The 12,775-nt window shown below is 39.4% G+C and overlaps 1 pseudogene across 1 annotated transcript; it reads left to right on the top strand.

Moving 5' to 3' along the window:
- Positions 1–673: 673 nt before the first annotated feature.
- LOC308645853 (cationic trypsin-3-like) lies at positions 674–4,663 on the top strand (annotated as a pseudogene). Its single transcript has 5 exons — positions 674–713; positions 2,135–2,294; positions 3,052–3,305; positions 3,853–3,989; positions 4,514–4,663. The product of its transcript is annotated as a cationic trypsin-3-like (transcript).
- Positions 4,664–12,775: the final 8,112 nt, after the last annotated feature.

The following is a 12,775-nucleotide window of genomic DNA, read 5'->3' as shown; positions in this document are numbered from 1 at the left end:
ACCATGGAGTATTACACAGCATTAAAAAATGACAAAATCATGGAATTTGCAGGGAAATGGATGGCACTAGAGCAGATTATGCTTAGTGAAGCTAGCCAATCCCTAAAAAACAAATACCAAATGTCTTCTTTGATATAATGAGAGCAACTATGAACAGAGCAGGGAGGAAGAGCAGGAAGAAAAGATTAACATTAAACAGAGTCATGAGATGGGAGGGAAAGGGAGAGAAAAGGGAAATTGCATGGAAATGAAGGGAGACCCTCATTGCTATACAAAATTACATATAAGAGGTTGTGAGGGGAATGGGAAAATAAATAAGGAGAGAAATGAATTACAGTAGATGGGGTAGAGAGAGAAGATGGGAGGGGAGGGGAGGGGGGATAGTAGGGGATAGGAAAGGTAGCAGAATACAACAGTTACTAATAGGGCAGTATGTAAAAATGTGCATGTGTAACCGACGTGATTCTGCAATCTGCATTTGGGGTAAAATTGGGAGTTCATAACCCACTTCAATCTAATATATGAAATATGATATGTCAAGAGTTTTGTAATGTTGTGGACAACCAATAAAAAAAAAATTCTGCATGAACAGAGAAAAATAAATAAATAAATAAATAAATACCTCCAGTGGAAAGCCTTTGTCTCATTCCCAATCCTGATCCAGTGAGCAACCATGAAGACCTTCATCTTCCGTGCTTTCCTGGGAGCTGCGGGTGAGTCTTTCTAATGATCCAATCAGCAGATGTCTATCCTCTATGTAAATCTGCATGCTGGGCTGAGGGAAACAACCACAGATGTTAGATATAGGCTCTGTACCCAAGAAGCTTAAAATGTTGAAGCTACAGGGTTAGAGATGATTAGCGCTCACTAATCCAAGGAAGGTCATGGTGACATGGGACATTCAGAGCAGAAGACCTAGAAAAGCCCAACTTGTCCTGAACTTCCAGGTGAATTCTATGAAGGAGGAAAGTAAAGGAGAGGATAGTCCACAGGAAATAAGTGTTGTCTTGACATCTGTAAGAATTTGGAATTTATAACTGAGACTCCTCTGTGCTTCTCCATGGGCTGTGAACATGAAAACCTGAGACTCCTGAATATCAAAGGGATGGTTATTTACCCAAGGAGTCATACTATTTTCCTCCCACTCCTCTTGTTTTTTCTGTGACAACTTTTCTAATGAAAATTTTCTGGAATAAAATCAATCATCATTCACTCATGAAGGAAAATAGACAAATGTGAATTTCTATTTAGATACTACTACAACTTAATGCTGCTGATTCCAAAATTGGACAGCTATAAATTTAATACATTTAAACACATGCCTGGACACTTCTTTATTAAATATATGTCCAAATATTGGAAATAAAAGAAGTTATGTAATAAAGTCACAGAATTCTAGAGCAGTAGAAAATCTTGTCAAATCAGGGGACCATACTTCACAATGATGAATGCATTGACAGACATTTGAGAGATCATTGGAGATAATTTGAGAGATAATTGGGATCTATGGAAAGGTTGAGGAGAAAAATCCTATAATCCTAAAATCTCATCATGACAGTGAGAATTTTAGGCTAGGATTGAGGAGAGAAATAAAGAGAATAAAAGTACAAAACTCACACTTCATTCAAGGAAAGAATAATACAAAATCTGATGGAGACTGCTGTACAGAACAACACTCCAATAGTCACCACAAACACACACCAGTCAGAGGACTCCAAAATGTCTGGCGGGCTTGTATAGCTACAGAGCAATGTACTGTATAAAATGACTCTTTAAAACCTTGCTAGTGGTGGCCAGCCATTCATTGTGTAAAGAGCTTCTGTTTTTGTTGAGTTCATGGGTGTGTGGGTGCCTGATTCTCTCTGCATGACACATAAGGTGCACGTGTAAAAACACAACATAGAACATTTTAAACAATTTAAAAATTAGATGCTTATTCACAGGGATAAAGAGGGGTTCAGGTTAAAGTGATGAATAATACCTTTTCAAAAAAATGCCATAAACTACCATTTTCTGATTCTATGAAACAAGAGAACATTTTCATCTCTTTCCTGGTTCTTCTGCAAAATTTTCAGGGTGGAGTCGGGAATGCAAAATGAATTTGTTTAATGGAAGTTTCCCAATTCTCTGTCAGTTGCTCTCCCCACTAATGATGATGACAAGATCGTTGGAGGCTACACCTGTGCAAAGAACTCCCTGCCCTACCAGGTGTCACTGAACGCTGGCTACCATTTTTGTGGAGGCTCCCTCATCAGTGACCAGTGGGTGCTGTCTGCAGCTCACTGCTACAAGCAGTAAGTGACCTACATTCACGTTCCTGAATTCTAAGACCATTTTATCCTCTCACCGGGGCAAAAACACAAACAGTATATACTGGAATTATGCTTAATAAGTAAAGTATTCAAATCCTAAGAGACTAACTATTCATTCAAGAATTGTAAAATGTATTGAGAGATTTTTAAATGGAGCAGAACCCATAAATGTTCCTGATGTCTTCCCAAACTTTGGTAAAAAATAAGTGGAGGAGAAACAGTGGTGGATGAAGTACCCCTAGCAATGGCAAATGAACATGGATCAGTATAGAGCCCTAATCATCACAGCTTAACCAGAAAAGAAAATAGCTAATGAAATGCATCCTATTTCTGACAATACCTTACACAAAAGCATAATTCATCCTGCTCCTTTAATTTTCTGCTATCTCTACGATTCTTGCATCATCTCCTTATGGTGCTCAGTGATCCCAACTGGAAGAGAAATAGCAACTGTCACCAATCCCCTTTTTGATACCAACTGTTTCCTTGGTACCTATTCCTATGCCTTATTAATCTAACAAGATGTGGGAGTGAGTCTATGTGTGCAGTAATTTTTGCCTAAAACGTTCCATAAGCTTCACCTTGTTTGGTAGAATACACTGTTACCTTACATGCACCATTACCTGTGAAACTGAATAGTGGAAAAGAATGGAGTTTGTGCTTCTACTATAAGTGAGAGATAGGGGAAGGGGAAGAAGCTCAAGTGGGACACCATGAAACACTTAATCCTTGAATCCAGCCGGATACAGGTGCGTCTGGGAGAACACAACATTGACGTCCTTGAGGGTGATGAGCAGTAAATTCAGGCAGCCAAGATCATCCAGCACCCCAACTTTGATAAAGACACCTTAAATAACGACATCATGTTGATCAAACTGACATCCCCGGTCACCATCAGCTCTTGAGTGTCTACTCTCTCTCTGCCCACATCCTGTCCATCTGCTGGGACTCAGTGCCTCGTGTCTGGCTGGGGCAACACTGTGAGCAGTGGCAGTAAGTGTCACCTGGAACACAAGCACCAGGTTTAAGAACATGGAGGTGAAAGACACCTTGAGGGTCAGTTATAAATTTTCACTCAAGGCAAGGTTGACAGAGGATAGTTTTGACTAGATGCAATGTTAGAATATATTAATTAAAATGTATAAGACTTTTTTCCTGAGATCCTGGAGAAGGCCAAGGAAAATTACCTTCTAAAAAATATCAAGGTATCTATCTGAAAGCTTATTAGAGATGTGCAAAGAACAAGATACCGAGGAGGGAACTAGAACAGAGAGGCTAAAGGGTTCTGTAGAGCCTGAGTTATACAGCTGCTTGAGAAAGAAGTCTCTGTCTTTGAGATCTTTGGCTGCTGATGCTCCTGTCAGAGAAACACCTGATTAGAACTTTTCAGAATATCTTCTAGAAATTAAGTTTCCCTGAAATTACAAGCATTGGAAAGTAGAAAGAAAAGAGTGGGAATATTATGAAAGAGAGGAGACGAATGGACATGAACCTGGGAATCCTGTAGATAATCTTCCATTTTCACTCTTGCATTCCACAGAAGTGTATCCCTCCCTCCTGCAGTGTCTGGACGCCCCTGTGCTCTCTGACACTGCTTGCCACAAGGCCTACCCAGGCAGGTTCACTAACAACATGTTCTGCCTGGGCTTCCTGGAGGGGGGAAAGGACTCCTGCCAGGTGAGTTTCTCCTACTCCTGCTTCATCCAGATCAGTCTCTCTTCTCTACCATGTTTCTCCTTCTCTGAAACGCACAGGACTGTGGAGCCCATGTGGCTGATTGTGAGAGGGGAGCAGCAGCTTTGAGATTAATTACAAGTTTTCTCTCTGTGGTAAGGATGAGTAGAGTAAAGCAGGGTAAAAAAGAGACCTAAAACCTCATGTTCCAACAGGTCACCAAGGTGCCCTTCTGAGGAGGCATAGGGTCGAATGCAACCCTTGTAAGAGGGACAGGACAAGTAGCATGACATTAGATCTGTACAGTTCTCAAAATTTCTTGGCCCTATGGTGCTACTAACGAAAGAAGAGGGGCACCTGATCAGAAGGAGGAAGAACAATAGGGATATAGGGGAGATTGAGGGTTGCATTTTCAGGAGGAGAAAGGTATATCATATGGAATCAGAGATTGGATAAAAATACCTACCTGGATCATGGAGAAATGTTCTGGGCATGAAAAAGAGCTCTGTCTTTTCCCTCTTGCCCAGGGTGACTCTGGTGGTCCCTTGGTCTGCAATGGTGAGCTCCAGGGTATTGTGTCCTGGGGCTTGGGCTGTGCTCTGAAAGGCAGACCCGGTGTCTACACCAAGGTCTGCAACTACCTGGACTGGATTCAAGAGACCATTGCTGCCAACTAAACACCTTTCTCTCTTCATGATCCACCCCTTGGTCTCAACTTTACCTTTAATCTATGTTACCTCAGAGGACATCATCATGTCTCTTTCTAATCAGTACACCAATCGCATCCCCTATCCTTCTATGCAGAAATAAACATCTCAATGAAATCATTTTCTTCTGTGACATTTATGTCCATGTATGATCCTTGCTTAGTATTTATACATACTGTATTCTGTCTTCATAATACGTGTTGACTGACAGTTGAGCTTCGTTTTATAGGTAGAATATTAAAGCTTATTTAGTCACTCACCCATCCTAACAAATTTACTAATCACGTACTCTGTGGTAGATGTGTGTGGACATTGTGGATACAAAGATAATGTCAAATGAATTTTTTCTGTACATACAAGAAACTTTATTAATGCTCAGAAAAAAAAATTGTGTCTGTGTGTGTGTGTGTGTGTGTGTGTGTGTGTGTGAGAGAGAGAGAGAGAGAGAGAGAGAGAGAGAGAGAGAGAGATTTGTTTAAAATTAACCTTTCTTCCTACTTTTTTGGGGGGGTAGATTGTGTGTTCATCACAACAGACACTTATGAACAGAGGTAGTAATTTGCCAAAATTCATGAGACAGGTCGCAGTACAGCCACAATGAAGGACACAGTCGGTATCCCAAGTGCCTTGGGTAGGTCTCTCTACCCTTTTCTTCAACCTTCTGGAAATCTATGTTGAGGAGGGAAAACTATAGAGGTAGAAATGTGTTAATTTATAGTTTTCCAAGGAGTCACCTACACATATGTTCCAGTTCTCCAAGATCTACTTGTTTTCCACCTGGAAGCTGATTGCTACAGGAGGCATGGCCTGGGAACATGATCTGAGCCCCACTCCCACCACATGTCTCCTCCACCCCTGGCTCAGTTTAGGTACTAATTTAAGCTAGTTGTCTAAAAGAAAGTACAAATATGGATATGTTTGCCCCAAATAGATGTGTTACCTGTTATCTTTAAGGTCTTCACCCTAGGGGTGTGATCTGTCCTCTTCCACCCCCAATGACTAGACACCACACACTCTGCCCTGGTTTCTCTCCAGCTCTGCCACAATCATTCATCTTCCCATGGATGATCCAGAGAAGGCTGGCAGTGAGAGTCCCTACACAGGATTCCCATGCAGGTCTGTTATGAGTCCTCTGGAAAGACTCAGTGGGCTCTGGGCACAGTTACTTTGGATTAGAGAGAGCAGGGCTGTATGCTGGAAATGCAGCCTCGAGACAGGTGAAGAGGATACAGTGTCTCAGCTCAGGCTGCTGTCACAATCCCAGAGCCATGTGCCCTACACAACATACTATTTCTCACAGTTCTGGAGGCTAATGAGGAACACTCCAATCATTTGCAGTCCTTATACCGCATGAGGGCTGCCTCCTGGTTTGCTAGGTACACTCATCCTCTTGCCATTGTCTTCCTGTGTCCAATGGAGAGCTCTATTTCTTTATCAATTCCCATCCCGGTGGATCCATATTCTTGTAGTCCTCTAAATCTGATTACCTCTATGAGGCCCCATGTTGTAATACACTCTAATCAGAGGTGGAGTTTTCAACAGAAGGCCTTCAGTGGACACAACATACAGTCTATACTAGGCATCTCCGGACAGGGGAGTCCAGAGAGAAATATCAAATGAAACTTCTTTTTTTATGTACTCAAAATTTGGTCCTTGTTTTTGGAATGACATCAGGGACAAAGACCAAGCTTTTGGTAACAAATTTACCATTACAGATAAGGGGAAGTTTTAGAGACCTTATAAGAGAAGTGAGTTGTTAAAGATGACGCATCAGATGGAGGAGCATGGCAAGACCTAAGGCACCTGCATCTTGAACTCAGGAAGTAGGAGGAGGGGCCATGACAACATGCCGCCTTGGGGGAGGAGGGCATGAACCTGCCACGTGGAGATGATGTCCACTCTGTAGCTCCACAACACCAAGGAGATGCTCCTTCCACAGCACCTCCATCTGCAGCCACTGCCACTGTCCTTACCAAGTGGCAATCCCCACCATGGAACCACAGACAGATAGGGGCTGGAGGCAATGCCTGCTGCAGCACTGCACACCACAGTGGTTCATCCGTGAACAGGCAGCCCAGTGCCATCGCACAGCCCACCCTCCTAGCCCCATCTCTGAAAGCAGTTATCTCCATCTTGGATTACCTCTGCTGCTGCCTCTGTCATCTTTAGTTGGGACAAATTCCATCTTGTGCAACTGCCAAGGTACCCTGAAGTGGACTTCCAGGTTTCACACTAGTGCCGCCACTAACTAGGTATATGGGTGCTTTCAACTAGGGACAACAACCAGGACCCGTGGGTCTGGTTACACCAGAGATATCCCTAATGCGTATGCTAATAGACACCATCTTGATGCATGTGATCACTTCTTTCTCAATTTCCTAATGCTAAGAGCTAACTCCTTTTGATTCCCCTTTCAAATTTCCTATGAACTAATACCTCTAACTTCTCAATCCTACCTCATAAACACCTCATTCCACACCTTCTGGTCTATCTCTGAATAGCATTAGAAACTGCAAACCCATATGCAAATCTACTGTCTGTTTGGCAAATGATAATCAAACACATCATTTCTGTTTACAGTGACAAAATCTGTCATTTGATTTATATTGGCACATTTTTTTTTTGTACTGGATGTTGTAAACATTGATATCCCCCTTAAAAGTAAGGTATTGATAACCTGCAGGGACACTAAAAGATTATAGAGTGGGAATTGTAGTACCTCAAAACCACACTGCAAGAGAGAAAGACACAAAGACAACATGAAAAAAACAAGAAAGAAAAGTGTGCCAAACAAACCAAGACGCTATAATAAAAGTTCCCAATGACAGAGTAGTAGATGAAATATCAGAAAAAGAGTTGAAACTGTACATAATTAACATAGTCTGCCAATCGAAGAATGATATAAGAGGGCAAATATGGGCACTGATTGATCACTCCAACAAGGAGACAAGAGGTCAATGACAGGTAGCAAAAAATTATATCAAGATAGAGATATTCTGAAAAAAAAAACAAAGAAACATAAATCTTCAAAATGAAGGAAACAATAAACAGATAAACCCTATGCCACCCTAATGAAAAGGAGGGAGAAAACGCAAATTACTAAAATATATAAAGAAAAGGATACTATTAAGGCAGACACACTGTAATACAAAGAACAATTAAAAACTATTTTGGCAATTTATACCCCAGTAAAATTGAAAAAAAACTGTCAAATTTCTAGAGGCATATGATCTGCCCAAACTGAATCAGCAGCATATACAAAATTTAAGAAGATCAATTTCATGCAAGAAATAGAAGGCACCGTCAAAAACCTACCAACCAAGAAAAGCCTAGGTCCAGATGGATTATGTGCTGAGTTCTGTAAGACATTTAAAGAAGAATTAGTATCAGTACTTCTTAAATTATTCCATGCAATAGAACAGGAAGGTCCCTTACAAGCTTATTTTATGAGATTAGTGTCACCCTGATAACAGATCCAGACAAAGACACATCAAGAAAAGACAACTTTGACCATTATCCTGAATGAACATAGATGCAAAAGTTCTCAATAAAATTCTGGAAAATTACATATGAATACATTAAAAATACAGTGTAACACAATCAAGTGGGGTTCATTACAGGGATGCAAATTTGATTCAACACACAGAAATCAATAAATGTAATTCATCACATCAATAGGCTACAAGGTAAGAATCCTATGATCATCTCAATAGATGTAGAAAAAGCATTTGACAAAATACAGCACCCCTTCATGTTCAAAACATAGAACACCTAGGGAAGATAGGAACATATCACACCATTGTAAATGCTCTTTATGCTAAGCCCAAGGCCAACATCACTCTAAACAAAGAAAAATTGAAAACATTCCCTTTCAAAACTGAAACAAGGTAGGATTGCCCTCTTTCACCACTTCTATTTAACATTATCATTGAAATGCTTGACAGAGCAATTAGATGGACAAAGAAATTAAAGTGATATGAATAGGAAAAGAAGAACCCCAACTATCACTGTTTGCCAACAACATGATTCTACAATTTTAGACAATCAAAAATTTCTACCAGAAAACTTCAAGAATTAATAAATAAATTCAGCAAAGTAGCAGTATATAAAATCAACACTCATAAATCAAATGCCTTTCTATTCATCAGTGATGAACCCTATAAAAGAGACAGTAAACAAACTACCCCATTTACAATACCCTCAAAAGACAAAATACTTGAACATCAACCTAACAAAAGAGGTGAAAGAAATCTACAACAAAAACCACAGAAAACTAAATAAAGAAATTAAAAAAAAAAACCTTAGAAGATGGAAAGATCTCCTTTGTTCTAGGATAGGCAGAATTACTATTGTCAAAATGACCATACTATCAAAGGTGTGTTGTACAGATTTAATGCAATTCCAATCAAAATCCCAATGGCATTCCTCCTAGAAATATAAAAATCAATCTTCAAATTCATCTGCAAAATAAGAGACCCAGAATATCCAAAGCAATCCTTAGCAAGGAGAGGGAAGCAGGTGGCATCACAATCCTAGAACTTAAACTTCACTACAGAGCTATAGTAACAAAAATGGCATGGCATTGGAACCAAAATAGAGTTGTGGAATAGAGAACACAGACACAAACCCACATAAATGTGTTATCTCATACTAGTCAAAGGTGACAAAAATGTGCATTGGAGAAAAGAGAGCCTTTTCAACAAACGTTGCTGGAGAAACTAGAAATTCATATGTGGTAAAATAAAATTACACCCCTATCCTCTCACCACTCACAAAACTCCACTCTAAATGGTTCAAGGATCTAGGAATTAGACCAAAGACCATGCACCTACTACAAGAAAAGTAGGCCCAAGTCTTCATCATGTTGGGCTAGGATCTGATTTTTTCAACAAGACCCCAAAAGAGCAAGAAGTAAAACCAAGACTATATTGACTATAAATAAGTTATGGTTTATTTATAACTTAAATAAACTGGGATGAGTTCATACTAAAAAGCTTCTTCTCAAAAAAAGAAACAATTAATTATTTGAAGAGAGAGTCTACAGATTGGTGAAAATATTTACCACAAACATCAGATAGAGCACTAATCACCAGGATAAACAAAGAACTCAAAATTTAATACCCAACCCCCCCAAATAATCCAATCAATAAATGAGCTAAGGAACTAAGCAGACACTTCTCAAAGAAGATATACAATCAATTAACAAGTACATAAAAAATGTTCAACATCTCTAATAATTAGAGTAATGCATATCAAAACTACTCTTAGATTTCATCTCATTCTAGTCAGAATGGTGGTTATCTATGATACAAGCAACAAAAAGTGTTGGCAAGAATGTGGGGAAAAGGCAAACTCTTAAATTGCAGGTGGGAAAGCAAATTGGTGCAAACAATCTAGAAATCAGTATGGAGATTCCTTAGAAATCTTGGAATGGAGCCACCATTTGACCCAGCTATTCCACTCCTCGGTCTATACCCAAAGGACTTAAAAACAGCATACTGCAGACACACCAAAATTTATAGCAACTTAGTTCACAATAGCTAAACTGTGGAAGCAACCTAGATGCCCTTCAATAGATGAATAGATAGAGAAACTGTGATATATATGTAAACGTGAATATTATTCAGCATTAAAAGAGAATAAAATTATGGCATTTGCAGATAAATGGATGGAGATGCGGAATATCATACGAAGCAAAATAAGCCAATCCCCCCAAAATAAGGGCCGAATGCTTTTTCTGATAAATACATGCTTATCCATAATTTGGAGGGGGGGATGAAAGTAGGAACTTTGAATTAGGCAAAGGGGAGAGAGAGGTTGGGAGGGGCCAAAGGACGGGAGGGGGCAACGGGACAGAAAAGATGATGGAATTAGATGGCATTATTAACCTTGGTACACGTATAATTGCATCCAGGTGTGACTCTAGTTCATTTAAAACCAGAGTTCTGTTATGAAAATTGTGCTCCATTTGTGTACTATGAATCATAGTGCATTCAACTGTCACGTATAATTAATTAGAAAAATAATATTTTTAACAAAAAAAAAACCTGGAAAAAGGGATGCTTGATGGGGAATCAGACTTTAACTAATACATAATCAAAGAAAGTTATCCAAGACCTATCAATCCAAGCCTACTGCAGTTTAAAATGAAGAGCCATTTGAAAGAGTCAGAGGAGTTTATGGAAGCATATTGACTATAAATAAGTCTTGAATTCATGATTCAGTAAGATCCAGTGAGAGGCAGATGGTATTCACAGAGAATGTAAGGAAATTCAAAAAGGCCACAATCTGAGAGTAGGGGCAACCGCATAAACTTTTCAACTTATCTAATTACAGCAAAAGATATATATTCATCTCTTACTCCTGGGGATTTTGAGTAGTTGACTCTTTAATTAGAGACATATAGCTATATATGTTGAAGTCATAGCTATCCTCAGAAGTTTAGCTACTCGTGGCTGGGAAATATTCTATGAATTTCCCACTAACTTGTAGATAACCTCTCTGGTGTGTGGATGACAGCAGTTGCCTAGATTAACTTTCAGGAATGTGCAGGCTGTTTTTGCTGAAACTCACTCTTCACCAGGGCTGAAGTTGTCCTCTGGGGACAATAGCAGCATGAAATTGCCTGGCATCTGTCTTCATTTTGTGTCTGTTGTCTTTGCTGCTTTAACCCATAGGTCAGATTCTCCTCAGCTCTGCATGTAAACATGTCAATCACTTGGGAAACATTTTGTCCAAAATTAAAGTACAAGGGTAATTTGCCTTAGCGTTTTTCTGATCCATCTCTTTCTCTCCTTCTTCAAGGTTAAAGACAACGACCAGATCCCATGACCAGAGACTCCATGTCCTGAAAGGAGTGAAAAGAAGTGATACCCGAGGTCCTGGAAGAGCTCTTCCTATTCCCAGAAAAGACAGGACTATTTCTCTGCCCACCTATCCCAGCACTCATTCTTACCCTGTACCTGTAACCCCTCAACGCTGGAGTTGAGAAACTTCTATGAGCAAGAGCCCTCGCTTCTCCTTTCTTTGATCAGTGAATGAAATCTTTCTTTCTCCAACATGTTTCTCTCTCAGATGTTCCAAGGGATGAGCTTCAAAACCTAGTTTTAGTATCACAGAAAGAAGAAATAAATATCAAGATCATTTTATCTGAGAAAATTTTCTTTAATAAGACCGATATAAACCTCTTTTCCCTTAAAAATTTGACGAGTTTCATTATTTTAGTGTAGACCATTCTTATCTTCTATGAAAATAATTTCTAAATGTTTTAAATGTAAATGCTTTCTCTCACAGTAATGTTTTAGACTTGCTGTTCAAATTCAATTAAGACTGTAATATATCGAAAGGATACAAATACAAACGTCTTCAGTTTAGAGATACTCATTTACTCTTCAACAGCTCAGTTTATTCACATTCAGTTCCTATTTCAAGTAGGTTATAGGATATTCAGCCCTCTGCTGGGAATCACAGTTTCAGTGGTTCCTTTGTTTCTTAATTTTCCCCCCATGTTTCCAACACCAACAGAATGCCACCTCATTATTTTCTTAATTAATGAACTATTTTTCTCATACTGAGGCAAAAAAATTATTCAACAAAGCTAATTTGTTCTTGATATATAACCTTGCACACTATTCTTTATGTCCCTTGTGAATGTGTGTGTGTGTGTGTGTGTGTGTGTGTGTGTGTGTGTATATATATATATATATATATATATATATATATATATATATATATGTCAAAGATGAAACCTTAGACACAAAACAGAGCTTATTTTTAGGGATGTTATTATGGGACACAGCTTTTCATCACTATGACCAAAATACCTGAAAATAACAACTAGAGGAGGGCAAGTTTATTTGGAATCATGGTTTCCAGTCCACAGTTCTCAGTCCACAGTTAGCTGTCTCCATTGCTCTGGGCCTAAGGTGAGGCAGAACCTCATGGTGGAATGTCATGGCGGAGGAAGGCTGCTCAGCTCAGGACAGATGGGAAGCAGAGGGAGACAGCACCAAGGGAAACATATATACTGCCCAAGAGTGTGGTCCCAGTGACCTACTTCTTCCAGTCACGTCCCACCTGCCT

The sequence above is a fragment of the Spermophilus citellus genome (genome assembly GCF_964194105.1).
Source record: "Spermophilus citellus genome assembly, chromosome: 3".
NCBI lineage: Eukaryota > Metazoa > Chordata > Mammalia > Rodentia > Sciuridae > Spermophilus > Spermophilus citellus.
The sequence above is the reverse complement of the archived record's forward strand: the minus strand, read 5'-3'. Positions and strand labels throughout refer to the sequence as shown.